This window comes from Sphaerodactylus townsendi, linkage group LG15 (assembly GCF_021028975.2).
Source record: "Sphaerodactylus townsendi isolate TG3544 linkage group LG15, MPM_Stown_v2.3, whole genome shotgun sequence".
In the NCBI taxonomy this organism is placed as follows: Eukaryota; Metazoa; Chordata; class Lepidosauria; order Squamata; family Sphaerodactylidae; genus Sphaerodactylus; species Sphaerodactylus townsendi.
Window position 1 is genome coordinate 15713710 of NC_059439.1, and position 15651 is coordinate 15729360.

Consider the following 15651-nt stretch of genomic DNA (forward strand, 5'->3'; position numbering starts at 1 on the left):
AGGCACCTTAAAACTAGCAATCAAAAACCAAGTCTAAAAAAAAACTGACTGGCAATCCAATCAGTCTAATTTTTATTTTATGTTTTGTTTGCATTGCATTCTGGAGCTCAGATTTGGGAAATTGCCTGTAACTCAGCCTTCCGCCTCCCGAACAGCTCTGTAAACTTCAAAAGCGTGCAGGCGCTTTCAAACAGATGCCAAGCAACGGCTTCCACCCATCCTCCGTATCCGTGTGGTGGCTCTCTGTTGCCCCCTGTTGCTGTTATCTGTAAAAGCACTTCAGTCGAACCAGTGGTTCTCAAACATCAGCAAACCAAGGACCTTCTCAGGTTGTGCGGCGGAGCTCCCTTCGGGGCTCGGGAGACCTGACACCACAGGCAGCTCTGTCGGCTGACATGTTGCCTGCAAAGCCCAACCTAGAGACCTGAGCTCCTGAGGCAGTTCTGCTGGCTTGCGTGCAGCTTGTGAAGCCTGGGAGAGCTTTGCGGGATCCAAGGAGGCCCCCAGAGCTGCTGGCAGGGACGTAGGAATAGATTTTTATGGGGTGGGTTTAAGGGGAAGAGCCACGCCCAACCTGCCCCTGGCATGGTCACGCCTCCCCAAGCCCTGCCCCCGGCCTCAGTGCTCATAAAAGCAGCTCTCCCTGGTCAGGGGCAGCAGACTCCCCTGCCCTGCCCCCTCACCCCCCCAATGCCTCTTGTAAACAACCATTTGTTAAATTATTTGAATCCCACCACCGGAACCGGTTGTTAAATTATTTAAACGAGGGAGCCCAGATTCTCCTTTTAAATCCACCTTAAAGGGAGAATCTGGGGTCCCCAGTTAAAACAACATTGAAAGTGATGCTGTTTGGGGGTGGATTCTCCCCCACCCTGAAACAGCATCACTTTCAATGTTTAAACTGGGGAGCTCACATTCTCCCTTTAAATCCATGCCAAAGCGGGTGGATTTAAAAGGAGAATTTGGGGAAATTTGGGAGGTGCCTGCTGTCAGGGGTGCAATTGTTAAGCTAGAAGGACCAAACTTTCAGGGTATCTTTAGAAGACTCTCCTGATGATACCGTCCAGGTTTGGTGAAGTTTGGTTCAGGGAGTCCAAAGTTATGGACCCTCAAAGGTGTAGCCCCCATCTCCTATTAGCGCCCATTGGAAACAATGGGGGATGGGGCGCCCCCTTCAGGAGTCCATAACTTTGGACCCCCTGAACCAAACCTCACCTAACTTGGATGGTATCATCAGGAGAGTCTCCCGAGAAATCCCTGAAATTTTGGTGCTGCTAGCCTAAACACTGCACCCCCTGCAGGCCAAAAACTGAAAAAAAAACTTAAAATACAAAAAATTACAATTGGGGCGAAGCTTCGGACATGTAATGGGGGGGGGGTTTAAACATGGGAATCCCCCCTTATCTACATCCTTGGCTGCTGGTGGGTGGGGGTCTCCCTATCTCTACAGGCAGCTATATTTTTTGCCTTTAAAAAACCCAAAAACATTTCAAAAACAATTTTCGAAACCCAAAAGAGATAGCTTGTCGGTTCAGCTTTTTTCTAGGGTTTTGAACATTTCTGATTTTTTTAAAAACTGAATCCGAAAAACATCACTAGAAGCTGCTACACGCTTCATTTGTAAAGTGAGCAATCGCTGGTTGTTTCTTAGATTACTTAAATGCACACAGGATTTACATATGTTCACTGTAATGTGAGAACAGGGCTTGTGTAAATTGTGTGAACAGTCATTCCAAAAGCATCGCGCTTCCAAGTGGAAAGAAGGGTGTGTGTGTAGCACCTCTTTCTTCTAGATTTGTATTCAGTGAAGCTATATTCGCTGTTGGGTATTCATCTGTAGGCACGGCAACATTATCAGCATGACCTTTTCCCATGCCAGCTCAGATCTTGGCCTGACAATGCACTGAAAAGAGCAGCCCTGGATCAACAAACAGCACTCTCTCGTGCGGATATATTCCAGTAAGTCCTACTGAAATCTTTGGAAACATGCACAAGATTGTATTGTCGAAGGCTTTCACTGCCAGAGTCACTGGGGTGTTGTGGGGTTTCCGGGCCCTGTGGCCGTGTTCCAGTAGCATTTTCTCCTGATGTATTGCCTACATCTGTGGCTGGCATCTTGGGAGGATCTGATAGTAGTAAAGCAAGTGGAGTATGTTTACATGTTTACATGATTGAAAATGCATTATTCTGCATGTGCGGAATAGGCTCCAGCCAGTGTAGAAAAATGAGTGATTAAAAAAGACAAATCAGGTTTTTTAAAAACAAAAACTGTACTACTGTTAGCTAACAGCTTAAAAAAACAAAACTAGAGGAGGAGAAGGAAGAGGAAGAGGAAGAGGAAGAAGAGGAGGAGGAGGAGGAGGAGGAGAAGGAGAAGAAGAAGAAGAAGAAGAAGAAGAAGAAGAAGAAGAAGAAGAAGAAGAAGAAGAAGAAGAAGAAGAAGAAGAAGAAGAAGAAGAAGAAAAGGAGGAGGAGGAGGAAGAGGAAGAAGAAGAAGAAGAGGAAGAAGAAGAAGAGGAAGAGGAAGAAGAAGAAGAAAAAGAGGAGGAAGAGGAAGAAGAAGAAGAAGACGACGACGACGACTACCACAACAGGCACCTTGTGCGGGGGGGGGGGGCGGGCGGAGAGCTCAGATATTTCTGAAGAATTTGACTGATCCAAGGTCAGATCAGCCTCTGCCTCTTGGGTGGAGGAGTAAGGAATCAAACCCAGTTCTCCAGATTAGAATCCACCTGCGCTTAGCCACTACACCACTTCTCACCATACACAATGCCAACAGAGCAGACTATCTTGGTTCTACAGACAGATTGGGAAAAACTTTTTTGAAAGCAAAATGTGGTGATGTACTTATAAACACCGGAACAGACAAACACAGTGCTTTTTCTTTTTTAGTTGGCTATTCGTTTTCCAAATTCCTGGAATTCAATGCAATATGATAATCCAAAAGATGCCCATAACATTACCCACCCATCGCCACTTCTAAATGAAGGGGAATAACTGCACTTGCTGAAAATTGCTAAAAGTGACCACATTCAGATCTGGGAAACCACAAAGAGAGGCATTTACAGGGACTTGTCCTTGGCAGACAAGTTGATTGTGTGTATTGTCGAAGGTTTTCATAGCCAGACTCAACTTGTTGTAGGTTTTCCAGGCTGTGTGGCCATGGGCTGGTAGATCTTGTTCCTAACGTTTCGCCTGCATCTGTGGCTGGCATCTGCGGAGGTGTATCACAGAGAGAAGTGTGCTATTGGACACAGTATGTGACACACTGCCTGACATTTCTTGTTTATTAGTGACTTGGCTTAGACTTGCAAAAGGAGCTTTCTGTTCAACCGAGGTCCGTGTGATCGATGGATGCCGACGACCATTGCACTAACCATAGTTAGTGCAAGTCAGTCAAACGATAATCTGAAACCAGTTATTGAGTTAGTAACCTGAATAACCCAGACAAGCCTGAGCTCATCAGAGCTCAGAAGCTAAGCAGGATTGGCCCTAGTTAGTACTTGGATGAGAGGCCTTCAAGGAAGACCAAGGTTGCTATGCCGAGAGAGGCAACGGCAAACCACCTGTGCTCATCTTGCGCCTTGAAAACCCCACGAGAGGTTGCCATGTTGGTTGTGATTTGATGGTCCTTAATTTAATTTGTGACAGCAAGCAGTCTTAATGGTGGCTTTAGGTGGTGCACAGGGCCATCCTAAGCAAGGTTATGCCTTTCTGAGTCCACTTCCGTGAATGGATGGAGAAGAGAATAAACTGCTTAGCACCAGACAGCCTGGCGTGTTCCCTGGCTATGTATATACTGCAGTGTATTTGTATCTGTTTCTGATACCTCTCTAACTCCTCTAGAACATAGTGCCACTCAAAGAAATTTACAAAACAAAAGTCAATATCCAACAACAGACATGCACAATAAACCCAGAGAATCTAAAACCATAAAATACTTAGAAGAGGAGGAGGAGGAGGAGGAGGAGGGAGTGAGGTGAGGGAGACAATCCACAACTTAATGGCGAGCTACTACAACAGGCACCTTGTGCCGGGGAGCTCAGAGATTTCTGAAGAATTTGACTGATCCAAGGTCAGATCAGCCTCTGCCACTCGGGTGGAGGTGTAAGGAATCAAACCCAGTTCTCCAGATTAGAATCCACCTGCGCTTAGCCACTACACCACTTCTCACCATACACAATGCCACCATACACAATGCCAACAGAAGAAGAAGAAGAAGAAGAAGAAGAAGAAGAAGAAGAAGAAGAAGAAGAAGAAGAAGAAGAAGAAGAAGAAGAAGAAGAAGAAGAAGAAGAAGAAGAAGAAGAAGAAGAAGAAGAAGAAGAAGAAGAAGAGGAGGAGGAGGAGGAGGAGGAGGAGGAGGAGGAGGAGGAGGAGGAGGAGGGGAGGAGACGACGACGACGACGACGACAAGAAGAGTTTGGATTGATCCCCCACCTTTCTCTTCTGTATGGAGGCTCAGGGTGGCTTACAAACTCCTTTCCCTTCTTCTCCCTACAACAGACACCTTGTGAACAGTGGTGGGATTCAGCAGGTTTGGACCACTTCGGCAGAACTGGTTGTTAAAATGGTGCTTGTAAACAACCAGTTGTTAAATTATTTGAATCCCACCACTGCTTGTGAGGCAGGTGGGGCTGAGGGAGTTCTGAGAGAACCGTGACTAGCCCAAGGTCGCCCAGCAGGAATGAAGGAGTGCGGAAACACATCTGGTTCACCAGATAAGCCTCTGCCACTCAGGTGGAGGAGTGGGGAATCAAACCCAGTTCTCCAAATTAGAATCCACCTGCCCTATCCCAAACGTTCGGCCCTGTGAAGACTTTAATGTTCTTCACCATTTTCGACCACTAGAGGGCAGCACAGACCTAACAAACAAGCAGTGCAGGAAGACTTATGGACCACTTTGCAACAAGCCTGCCAAGTTCCAAGTCTATCATAACCAGGCCAGCCTCCAAAATCTTCATCAGCAGCCATCTGCTAAGTCATCCTAACCGCTTATGTCATCTTTCCCTCGTTTGTTTGTTTTTTGCTCTGATCTCACACAGAAGCGCAAGTACCGCCAGTGGCTCAGTGGCAGGGTCCTTGCTATGCACGCAGAAGATCTCGGGTTCAATTCCTGCCACCTCCAGTTAAAGAGGGTAACATTTAAAAACAAAAAAAGCCCTACCTGAGACTCTGCAGAACCACAGCTAGTCAGAGTCGGCAGTGGTGACCTTCATCAATGGAAGCTTTCTAAATTAGAGTCCACCTCCCACATGGAAGAGTGGGGGATCAGACCCAGTTCTCCAGATTAGAGTCCACGTGCTTTTAACCACTACACCACATTGGCTCTGCAAAACACTACAGGGAGATTCCAAACCTGGGCAGCACACCACTCTCCTTTCTTTGGCTGCCCGCCTTGTGCCATTCAGACCATCAGAAAACATGGAAGTTGAACACACCCGGCTTTGCCCAGTGAGCATTCGCCAAGAGATCTAAACCAGCAATCCACACCAGGAGCGCCACAGCGCCTGCCGTATTGTTTCTTGGCACCTCCTTCCTTGTGTCACCTTGGGGAGACAAATTCAAGGTTATTGACTGAAAAGCTGGTGAGGGAGGGGGGGAGCTTTTGGCCAGACCAACTTGCAAAGGACTCTGCTCAGCCAAAGGAGGAGGAGGAGTTTGGATGTATATCCCCCCCTTTCTCTCCTGTAAAGAAACTCAAAGGGGCTTACAATCTCCTTTCCATCCCCCTCCAACAAACACCCTGTGAGGTGGGTGGGTCTGAGAGAGCTCCAAAGAACTGTGACTAGGCCAAGGTCACCCAGCTGGCATGTGTTGGAGTGCACTAATTAAGCTGGTTCCTCAGATAAGCCTCCACAGCTCAAGTGGCAGAGCAGGGAAGTCAAACCCAGTTCTCCAGGTTAGAGTGCACCTGCTCTTAACCACCACACCACGCTGGCTCTCAGAGGGACAGCAGGAGCAACCTTGACTCTTTCCATACACAGCGTTTGCCAACTCGCCTTTAGGAAGTCCCTGGAGATTGGGTAGGGGAGGAGCCTCATCAGAGGTGTGAGGTCACAGTGTTTGATCTCTGAATCTACCGTTTCTAGTACTCCAGGTCTCACCTGGAGATTGGTAACCCTACGACACGTAGTCAACCTTTATGAATTTGCAGCGGTCTGATTCTAGGCAGGGGTATTAGTCACTCTGTGTCCCTTGAAACATCCAGCGACCTTCTGAGACTACATCATGCATCTGACCACAGAGTCTGGACCATGAAAGACGTGACCACAACAAACCAATTAGCCTCTAATTGCTTTCTGTAGAATTTTCTGCACAGCTTAGGAGAGTCAGAGAATACGGAAGAAAGGGACAATCGTGGGCCTATCTTTTGCTTGTCTAAAGCAAAGCATTCCCCCGCACACACAGTGGTGTATCTACCTAGGGACAAGGGGTACCCCTTGTCCCCGGGCGCCACTCTTCTGGTCACTTGGGGGACGCAAAATTGGCCCCCCACGTGACCAGGAAGTCCTGCTGCCTCGTCATGTTCGGGTGCCTCAACCTATCCGTGTCAGTCGAGGCATGCAAAAACGATGAGGCAGCAGGACTTCCTGCTGCCTCCAAGCACCCTCAACCCCCCCCACTGGACTCCCCCCTCCCTCCCTTCCTCCCCTCCCCAGACAGAAGAGACTGCAGGCTGCCGGCTGGGAGTCCAGCCGGCAGGGGGAGGGGAGGTGGGCACCCTAGACCTTACCCATGTCCATGATGACATGGGCGGGGTCAAGGTCAGTGGGGGGTGGAGCCTGGGTGCATCAGGGGCGGAGCCGGGGTGGCGGTGGGGCAGAACCTGGGGAGGCATCCTGCAGACAATTTGTCTCCGGGTGCCATTTACCCATGGTGCACCTCTGCCCACACACATAACACACTCCCAGAAAGGAAAGAGATTCATAACTGAGGAATTAGTAGCCATGTTCAAAGGCCTTCTTCATGGGGGTGAATGTTTTTCTTCATGTGGAAGTTCTCTGTCGCTTCAGTTTGGGTCATTGCGCTTCCGGATTGCAAAGCCCAGGGGGGCTGGTGGGGGTGGGACTTCCCGGTGATCTTTTGACACCCCAACATCACTTCTAGCGACACAACCAGAAGTAATGTGGCAATGTCATAGGATGCCCTTGGAGTCTCTCAAAATTCTGTGGTTTTTACCATAGAGTTTCAGGTGAATCCTGGAGCACCCAGTTATGTAGCCAACTGAGTTTCAGCACAGAACACAGTCCAACACTGTAGCAGTGCACACGGTGTTTCCACAAAATAATGCGGTCAGAAAAAATGATGCTATCGAACCCAGTTTCAGAAAGCATTCCCAGGTCCAGAAATTTCGTGAACTTTTGTCAGCTGGGTAATCAGAGCTCAACTCGAGAGTGGTTTGCACACAGCATACAGCCCAAGTCAAACTTGCAATGGTCTGCTCATTTTTGGAACCTTGGGTAGGTAGCAAGAAGGTTGACCAAGAACCTTTGAAATGCAAGGTCCAAGGTAGACTAGGCTTCCTTATCCAACTCTAGATGTCTAAGAGAGCCAGCATGGTATATTTATTTATTTATTTATTTATTTATTTATTTATTGAGCTTTTATACCGCCCCATCCCCGAAGGGCTCTGGGCGGTGCACAGCATAGAAGGCGACAATGTAAGCAGTTAAAACATTTAAAAGCAGCGAAAACATAAAAACATTTCTAATAAATATAATAGTGGTTAAGTATAGTATAGTATAGTATAGTGGTTAAGAGCAGGTGGATTCTAATATGGTGAACTGGGTCTCCTCCACCTGAGTGGCGGAGGCTTATCTGGTGAACCAGATGTGCTTCCACACTCCTACATTCCTGCTGTTGTGGGAGGGGGGGGGAAGGGAAAGGAGATTGTAAGCCCCTTTGAGTCTCCTTACAGGAGAGAAAGGGGGGATATAAATCCAAACTTTGCTTCTATTAATTTATTGTGATTCTTTGTACTTTGCCATTACAGATTATCTGTATCTGTATTGCATGAGAAGTTGGTTGCAAATTGACAGCACTTTACTCACATGCATATAGTTGCCAACTGTTCAATTTTTAAACAATTAAGTATTGGTTAATTTTTCCCTTCTGTATTGGGCAATTTACTGGCCTTGGGTGACCACCTTAAAATTCTTTTTCTGATCAATCATCCAGTTGAAACTGCTCACCTGGGCCCGATGCCCTCTGAACATTTTACCAAGCCGAAGGGGTTTTAAAACCTCTGACTTAAGAATTCCCCCCCCCCCCCACCCAATGAAACAGTTTGTGATGTAATATTGCACCAGCCGGTGTGTTGCTCGCGACTTTTTCAAGGCGTCCTCGGGGGAGCAGACAGGGGAAAGGGCAGCAGGTGCGAACGGCTGGCTGGTTTGGCTAAAAACGGCGACAGGTATTTCGTGCGTTTATTTCCGTGACCGTGCCAAAGCCAAACGAAAGCTTAAAATAAAGCAAACCTGGCAACTATTTGCCGGCAAATGAATAGAGTTCCCGCCAAGGTCAGTTGATTGAAAACACCGCCCTGCACGGCGGTTTTATTTTTAAATCCATCACAAATAGACTCATCGACATTCCTCCTGAATCTGGCCCTGGCATTTTTTTTACAGACTACTGGATTTGGGTGCTTTTGCCTTCGTGATCTCAGGGGCTCGGAAAAACTTCCCCAATCCTCTTGCTGCAGTTTGGGAGTCTGTTAAAAAGCAGAAGGAGGGTGGCCACTCAAACGACGGCAGCCTTTTTAATAAAGGAGAATTGCCAAATTCAAGACCAGAGAGGCCCCCTGAAGAGCGGGGAGAACTTTCAGCAAATGTAACTTTTCCCAAAATGAAGAAGTATTGGATTTCACACCCCACTTTTCTCTACCATAAGGAATTCCCACCCCCACATAGGTTGGTGGGGCAGAGAGAGTTCTGGGAGAACTGTGACTGGCCCAAGGTCACTTAGCAGACTTCATGTGGGAGAGCAGGGAATCATACCCAGTTGCCCAGATTAGAGTCTACAGATTAGATTGCTATCTTGAGTATACTGACCAGATTTTTCGTATTAAAAAGCGGGGGGGGGCGTGCACCCGCACACTGCCTTTTGCGGTGGCCGCAGTGCCTTCTGGGGCGCTTCCCTGTTTCCTGACTGGGGAGCGCCGCTGCAAAAGGCAGTGTGCTGCTGCAGGCCATTGTCCGTAATCGGGACAATGGTATAAGCCCGGCGGGACACGGGACACTCAACGCAAAAGCGTGAGTGTCCCACGAAAATCGGGACGGCTGGTCACTGTAATCTTGAGTGATCCCAAACAACGTAGAGCATACTATTAGCTCGTTTCAATGCCTTGCCTACTGCCATGACATTTGGCACATACAATAATATTCCCTATGAGAATAGGCTATGCCAATGTAAAATGGCTGTTGTCGAGACTGTCCAACATGTACTTTTAGAGTGTTCTATACATGATCTTCCACGCTCCATGTATATTCATCCCTTGATCGAGAGGTTAAATATTGGCATGTCATCATCTGTTATGAACTTCCTACTCAATGGTTCTTGTGATCTTATCTGTGAAAATGTTGCGAGCTTTCTGAAGCATTACCTGGCTAAGCGTAATTATGCTCAACAAAACAGTCATGGTTAATTTAGCTCTCTTTGTGTTCTGTGTACAGGGCCTGTATGTAGATATTTAATGCATATTTTAATGTATTTTAATGGGTTCAGTTAATAGATAAACGTTCCCTTTTTGTTTTTACTATTGTAATATTGTAATTTATAATGCCAATAAAGGCTTCTGTCGATAGATTAGACTACTACACCTCACAGGGGTGTTTGTTGTGAGGGGGGAAGGGCAAGGAGATTGTAAGCCCCTTTGAGTCTCCTACCAGGAGAGAAAGGGGAGATATAAATCCAAACTCCTCCTCTTCCTCCTCCTCCTCCTCCTCTTCTTCTTCTTCACCCTGGCTTTGCTTCTAGTGACTGGGAAAGCCATAGCTGACGGATTTTTCAATGCAACTTTGAACTGTGCAAGGATCTTGGGGGGACAGTCTCAAAAATGGAACTGTGGACTGTCTGGAGTGCTGACCCTCATAGTGGTCAACCTTGCAATTTTTATTCATTGTATTGGCTAAGTGCAAATGCCTCCAGTGAGAGTCTTTTTGTTAGAGGTCAGTGCTTCACCTGTTGAGTTTCTGCAGGTTTCTGATCTAAAAGTGACATTCCCCTTACAAAGGAACTTCCAACAGGGAACCCATCAGAGAAAATGCTGAACTGGAATCTATTATCAAATTGAAGACAATGACCCACACCCCCGGCTTACTAGGGACCTGAAATTCCGAAGAAGAAGAAGAAGAGTTTGGATTTATATCCCACCATTCTCTCCTTTAAGGAGACTCAAGGTTGCTTACAAACTCCTTTCCCTTCTTCTCCCCATAACAGACACCTTGTGATGTAGGTGGGGCTGAGAGAATTCTGAGAGACTAGCCCAAGGCCACCCAGGAGGAATGTAGGAGTGCGGAAACACATCTGGTTCACCAGATAAGCCTCCCCCACTCAGGTGGAGAAGTGCGGAATCAAACCTGGTTCTCCAGATTAGAATCCACTTGCTCTTAACCACTTCACCATGCTGGCTCTCACTTGCTAACTTACTATAGGTCTAATGGGGTCCTATATATCTTATTCCTTATGAATGATAATCATTTTGACACCTCCATAAACCTCTTGTCGCTTCTGCTTATCCAATTTCATTCCGCACTAGGCTTTACCTTTTGCCTATCTACTAACAGCTTGGAGTGTTTTGCACCCATGCTGAGCAAACTAACTCTTTGCATTGGTTCTTGCTGTGAGCTGGCCTCTCTTTGCGACATCTCTCCCATCTGCATTCACACTTTTTGATTCTTGTATATAAATTGCGCCTGACGGATTTACACTCCCGTGCATCTTAGGAAGTGGGCGCTGACTCACGAACCGCTCCTGAGTCCTGCTGGAATAAATCTTGCTAGCCTTTAAGGTGCTCCCTTGACCCCTGTCCTATTCTGCCCATCACGCTCCGCAAGGGAACGGGGAGATGTCACAGAGAGAAGCCACGCGATGGTATTTCTTTCTCGGAAGGAAAGTATTGAGACACAAGCCTTCAGTGGCTTGGAGACTCTTCTCCGGGAGGCAAAGAGAAGCAAAAGACAGCTTGTGCTTCGTCACTGCTTAAGGAAACAGGTCCTGCTCCTTTTCGGCCCGTTCTTTATTGCTTGGGGAGACCGTGCCGCTCTCTAAACTAGCCGGCTTAGAGAACTGGATTGAGAGATCACCACGGACTTTGGAAAACATCCATTCCGTTATTAGTTTCATCTCCGATTTTCAGGGCTGTTGAATTGCTTTTGCTAACACTGGTGAAGATTTTTCAATCCTAACCAGTGGTGGGATCCACAAATTTTAATAACAGGTTCCAATGGTGGCAGGATTCAAACAGTGGCGCCGCTGCACACACGCACCTCCAGTCCCTATTGGGCAGGGAAGAAGAAGAAGAAGAGTTTGGATTTATATCCCCCCTTTCTCTCCTGTAGGAGACTCAAAGGGGCTGACAATCTCCTTGCCCTTCCCCCCTCACAACAAACACCCTGTGAGGTAGGTGGGGCTGAGAGAGCTCCGAGAAGCTGTGACTAGCCCAAGGTCACCCAGCTGGTGTGTGTGGGAGTGCACAGGCTAATCTGAATTCCCCAGATAAGCCTCCACAACTCAAGCGGCAGAGCTGGGAATCAAACCCGGTTCCTCCAGATCAGAATGCACCTGCTCTTAGCCACTGCTCTTAGCCACTACGCCACTGCTGCCCATGAACAAGGGAGGTTGCTTTAGTAACCCCTTCTTGGCACTCAGAAAAAATTAGTAACCACTTCTAGAGAAGTGGTGAGAACTGGTTGGATCCCACCTCTGATGCTAACTAAAGAGAGCCAGTATGATGGAAGGGCTCATTGGATTAGGATTGGGGAGACCTGGTTTTCAATCGTTGGTTACCCTAAAAATTCACTAAGTGGCCCTGGGTCATTCACTGAATCGGTCTCTCTCAATCTATCCTACTTTACAGGGTTGTTGTGGAGGAGGGAAGGACAGCAGACATTGTCTAGATCTCCCCAGAGGAAAAGTGAGATTAAAAATAGACTACTAGTCTATGGATGTCTCAAATTACAGAGTTTCAGGACTTAGTGAAAGGGCAGGTTTGATTTGAAAAATGAACTTGTTTGATTTGGTATGGGTCAAATTAACTTCTATTCCTGTTTTATTGATCCCTCTTTTTTGACTGATTACCTTTTTGTAATATTGTCACGGCTTTGGGCCATACCGTAAAATATGACCCAACTAACCTCTTTTTAAAAATAAATAATGTCTTCCGCAGGCAATGGGATCGTTTAAAACATCCAGCCGTTTCCCTTCTGGCTGCTTTCAACATTTATTTCCATGAAAAAGCAGGATCTTTTAAAAAAATCAATGCCGTTTTAGTTAATTATTCGAGTATAAATGTTTCTGCATGTTTTGTCCTCCAGGGCTGCCAAGTCTTTCCCTGGCCTGGGCTCCTATGCCTTCGCCAGTTAACAGTAGGCAGGAATTCAACAAGGAGATCTTTCCCACACTGAAGGAGGCAGCACTTGTTGAAAGCTGGTTTTGTAAGGCAGCTGTTAAAAGGCACGGTACCTCTGCCAGGGAAAGAATGGGTAACCCCTACAGGCCACAAAGCATGATGCACGATGCGCAGCCTGGCTCATGGTCAGATGTCCACCTGGGGAACTCATCTTGCGCAGTGCTTATCGGTTGGTGCTGCAAGAGGGAGGAAAGAGTTCCTCGTTTCCCTGCCACTCCGTTTTTGCCAATGGAATTGGCAGCCGTTTGCCCCTGTTCTCTGACGCCACGTGAAGTGTGAGCATCTGGCTCCCCATGACCAGAGGTGGGATCCAGCAGGTTCTCACAGGTTCCCGAGAGTAGGTTACTAATTATTTGTGTGTGCCGAGAGGGGGTTACTAATTGGTGACTTTGCCACGTGATTTTTGCCTTAGTTACGCCCCTCCTCTCAGCAGTAGCGCGCAGAACTTGAAGCAGTCTAGCAGGAGGTGCACCGGCGTGCGTGGCAGCCTGGGCGCCTCATGCGTATTCAAGCTTCCCGCCTAAGGACCGCGCTACGCAGCGTGCTGGCGTCTTCCTTGCCACAGCTCCCTCGCCCTTCAGGAATGCCCGGCCCACGCCCCTGTCGCGCAGTGTCTCGCCCTGTGCCCCATTGGCTTACCACGCCATGTAGTTTTGAATCCCACCACCATGGGGAACTCTGCATTACTAAAAAATTTTGGATCCCACCACTGCCTCAAGTGGACTCCAGCAAACGCTTCAGGCATATCGCGGCAAGACGGGTTTGGGCCTGCCAAAGTCTCTTGCATCAAGAGGCTCTGGCAGAGACTTCTGCATGCTTCCTTTTCTGGCTGCCGACAGGCACCCACCATCTATTTGAAAGCACTGCTATGAACTCCCCATTTCAGGATCCTAGGGGTGCCCGTTTTCCTTTCTATTTCATCAAACATCTGTTTGAAAAAGCAGGATGGGCAACTTCCGTAAAAGCAGGCAGGTCTGGCTTATCAGTTCTAAACTCCAGCAGGACTCCTGTGCTTTCGAAGGACTTTGCCAAAACAAAGAAATCCCCGTGGGTTAAGCTATGGCTCTCCAATCGGAAAAGCTGTACCTGCCCTCCTGTCTAAGGCCCCTTCTGCACATGCAGAATAATGCACTTTGCAGCTGGATTTTACTGTGCAGAATAGCACGATCCACTTGCAAACAATTGTGAAAGTGGATTGAAAGTGCATTATTCTGCATGTGCGGAAGGGGCCTAACTCTTCAAGACAGCAGCTTTCTTGAAACCACGGGCCTTACACCATATGTTTCTTTCCTTCTACCTCTCACCAGTTTTCTTCTTCAAACTCTGGGGCCTCATCCTTTGCCAAGGAGAGAAAGTGTGCCATGCCGCTCCCACCTAACAGGGCTATAAACCACTGGAGACCCTTGGATCCCATCCAAGATCTTTTGCTGTTGTTTTTGAGGCCACGGGGGCTGGTTGTCACAAGTGCAAGGAAAAGTGGACAGCCATGTCACAAAGCAAAGTGTGCTGTGGGTACCATGCAGAGGTGGGATCCAGCAGGTTCTCACAGGTTCCCGAGAGTAGGTTACTAATTATTTGTGTGCGCCGAGAGGGGGTTACTAATCGGTGATTTTGCCATGTGATTTTTGCCTTAGTTACGCCCCTCCTCTCAGCAGTAGCGCGCAGAACTTGAAGCAGTCTAGCAGGAGGTGCACCGGCGTGCGTGGCAGCCTGCGCCTGCGTGCATTCGTTTCCCGCCCAAGGACCGGCGCAGCGGCTGCGTCCTTGCCACAGACCCGCCCAGAAATGCTCCGCCCCCAGAATGCCCGTCCATGCCCCCGTCGTGCCCCACCCAGCCCCATTGGCGCTACGCCACAGTTTGAATCCCACCACCATAGGAATCTGTTACTAAAATTTTTGGATCCCACCACTGGTACCATGGTTAAACATAGCAGATGGAGAGATAGGTGTGGGGTGGCCCAGCTGGCAGCTGTCCTGAGCAGTCATTCGTGGAAGGAGCTAGGTAAGTACACAGGCCATTTCAGTAAAGCTTTGTCAGGAAAACTTCCTGGTGGATTGAGCCCTATGTTAGGAAACAGCTATTTGGACCGACGGTTACTGAATGGAGTCCAGATACACACAATATTACATTGCAGTCCTAAGAAGAGTTATACCCGACGGCTTCAAAAGGGTAGAACTCTGTTTAGGTTTGCAATAACTGAATCCCCATATTCTCTCGAATATCCTCCAGCCTTTTTCACCCAGTTGTTGATTCTTTTTTAAACAACAAGGAGCAGCAGTGGCGTAGGAGGTTAAGAGCTCGTGTATCTAATCTGGAGGAACCGGGTTTGATTGCCAGCTCTGCCGCCTGAGCTGTGGAGGCTTATCTGGGGAATTCAGATTAGCCTGTACACTCCCACACATGCCAGCTGGGTGACCTTGGGCTAGTCACAGTTCTTTGGAGCTCTCTCAGCCCCACCTACCTCACAGGGTGTTTGTTGTGAGGGGGGGAGGGCAAGGAGATTGTAAGCCCCTTTGAGTCTCCTACAGGAGAGAAAGGGGGGATATAAATCCAAACTCTTCTTCTTCTTCTGAAAACGAAACTTAGTTCTAACATGAGAATTTGGGAGTTCAGGAAACTCACGCTTGGAAAGGACACCCGGGCCTCTAAATCCACATACGTAGCTGCCCCTGTGGGGCAGTCAATTCACTCTGAGCCTCTTTCACAAATAGATACTCCGAAAAGATTAATAGAAAGAGCAATAAATCCCAGCCAGGACCTTGAAAAACAGGTTCTGCAGCTCAGCCCGGCCTCGAGCAGAGCCTCTAGTCCCGTCCGGACCCCGAGCACCCTGTCCTCACGTTCGCACCCACATTTTTGCCAGACGACACAAAATTCGTCTCAAAAATCACAGGGCATCTTTTCAAATCCACCTGCAGCCTTTTGTTTTGCGGAACCTGGCCTAGCTCCGGGGAGGTGGCCTCCTCTGCCTCCTTCCCCCCTCCCCACACCCCCTCACGCCCCCTGCCAGGCCAAGTTT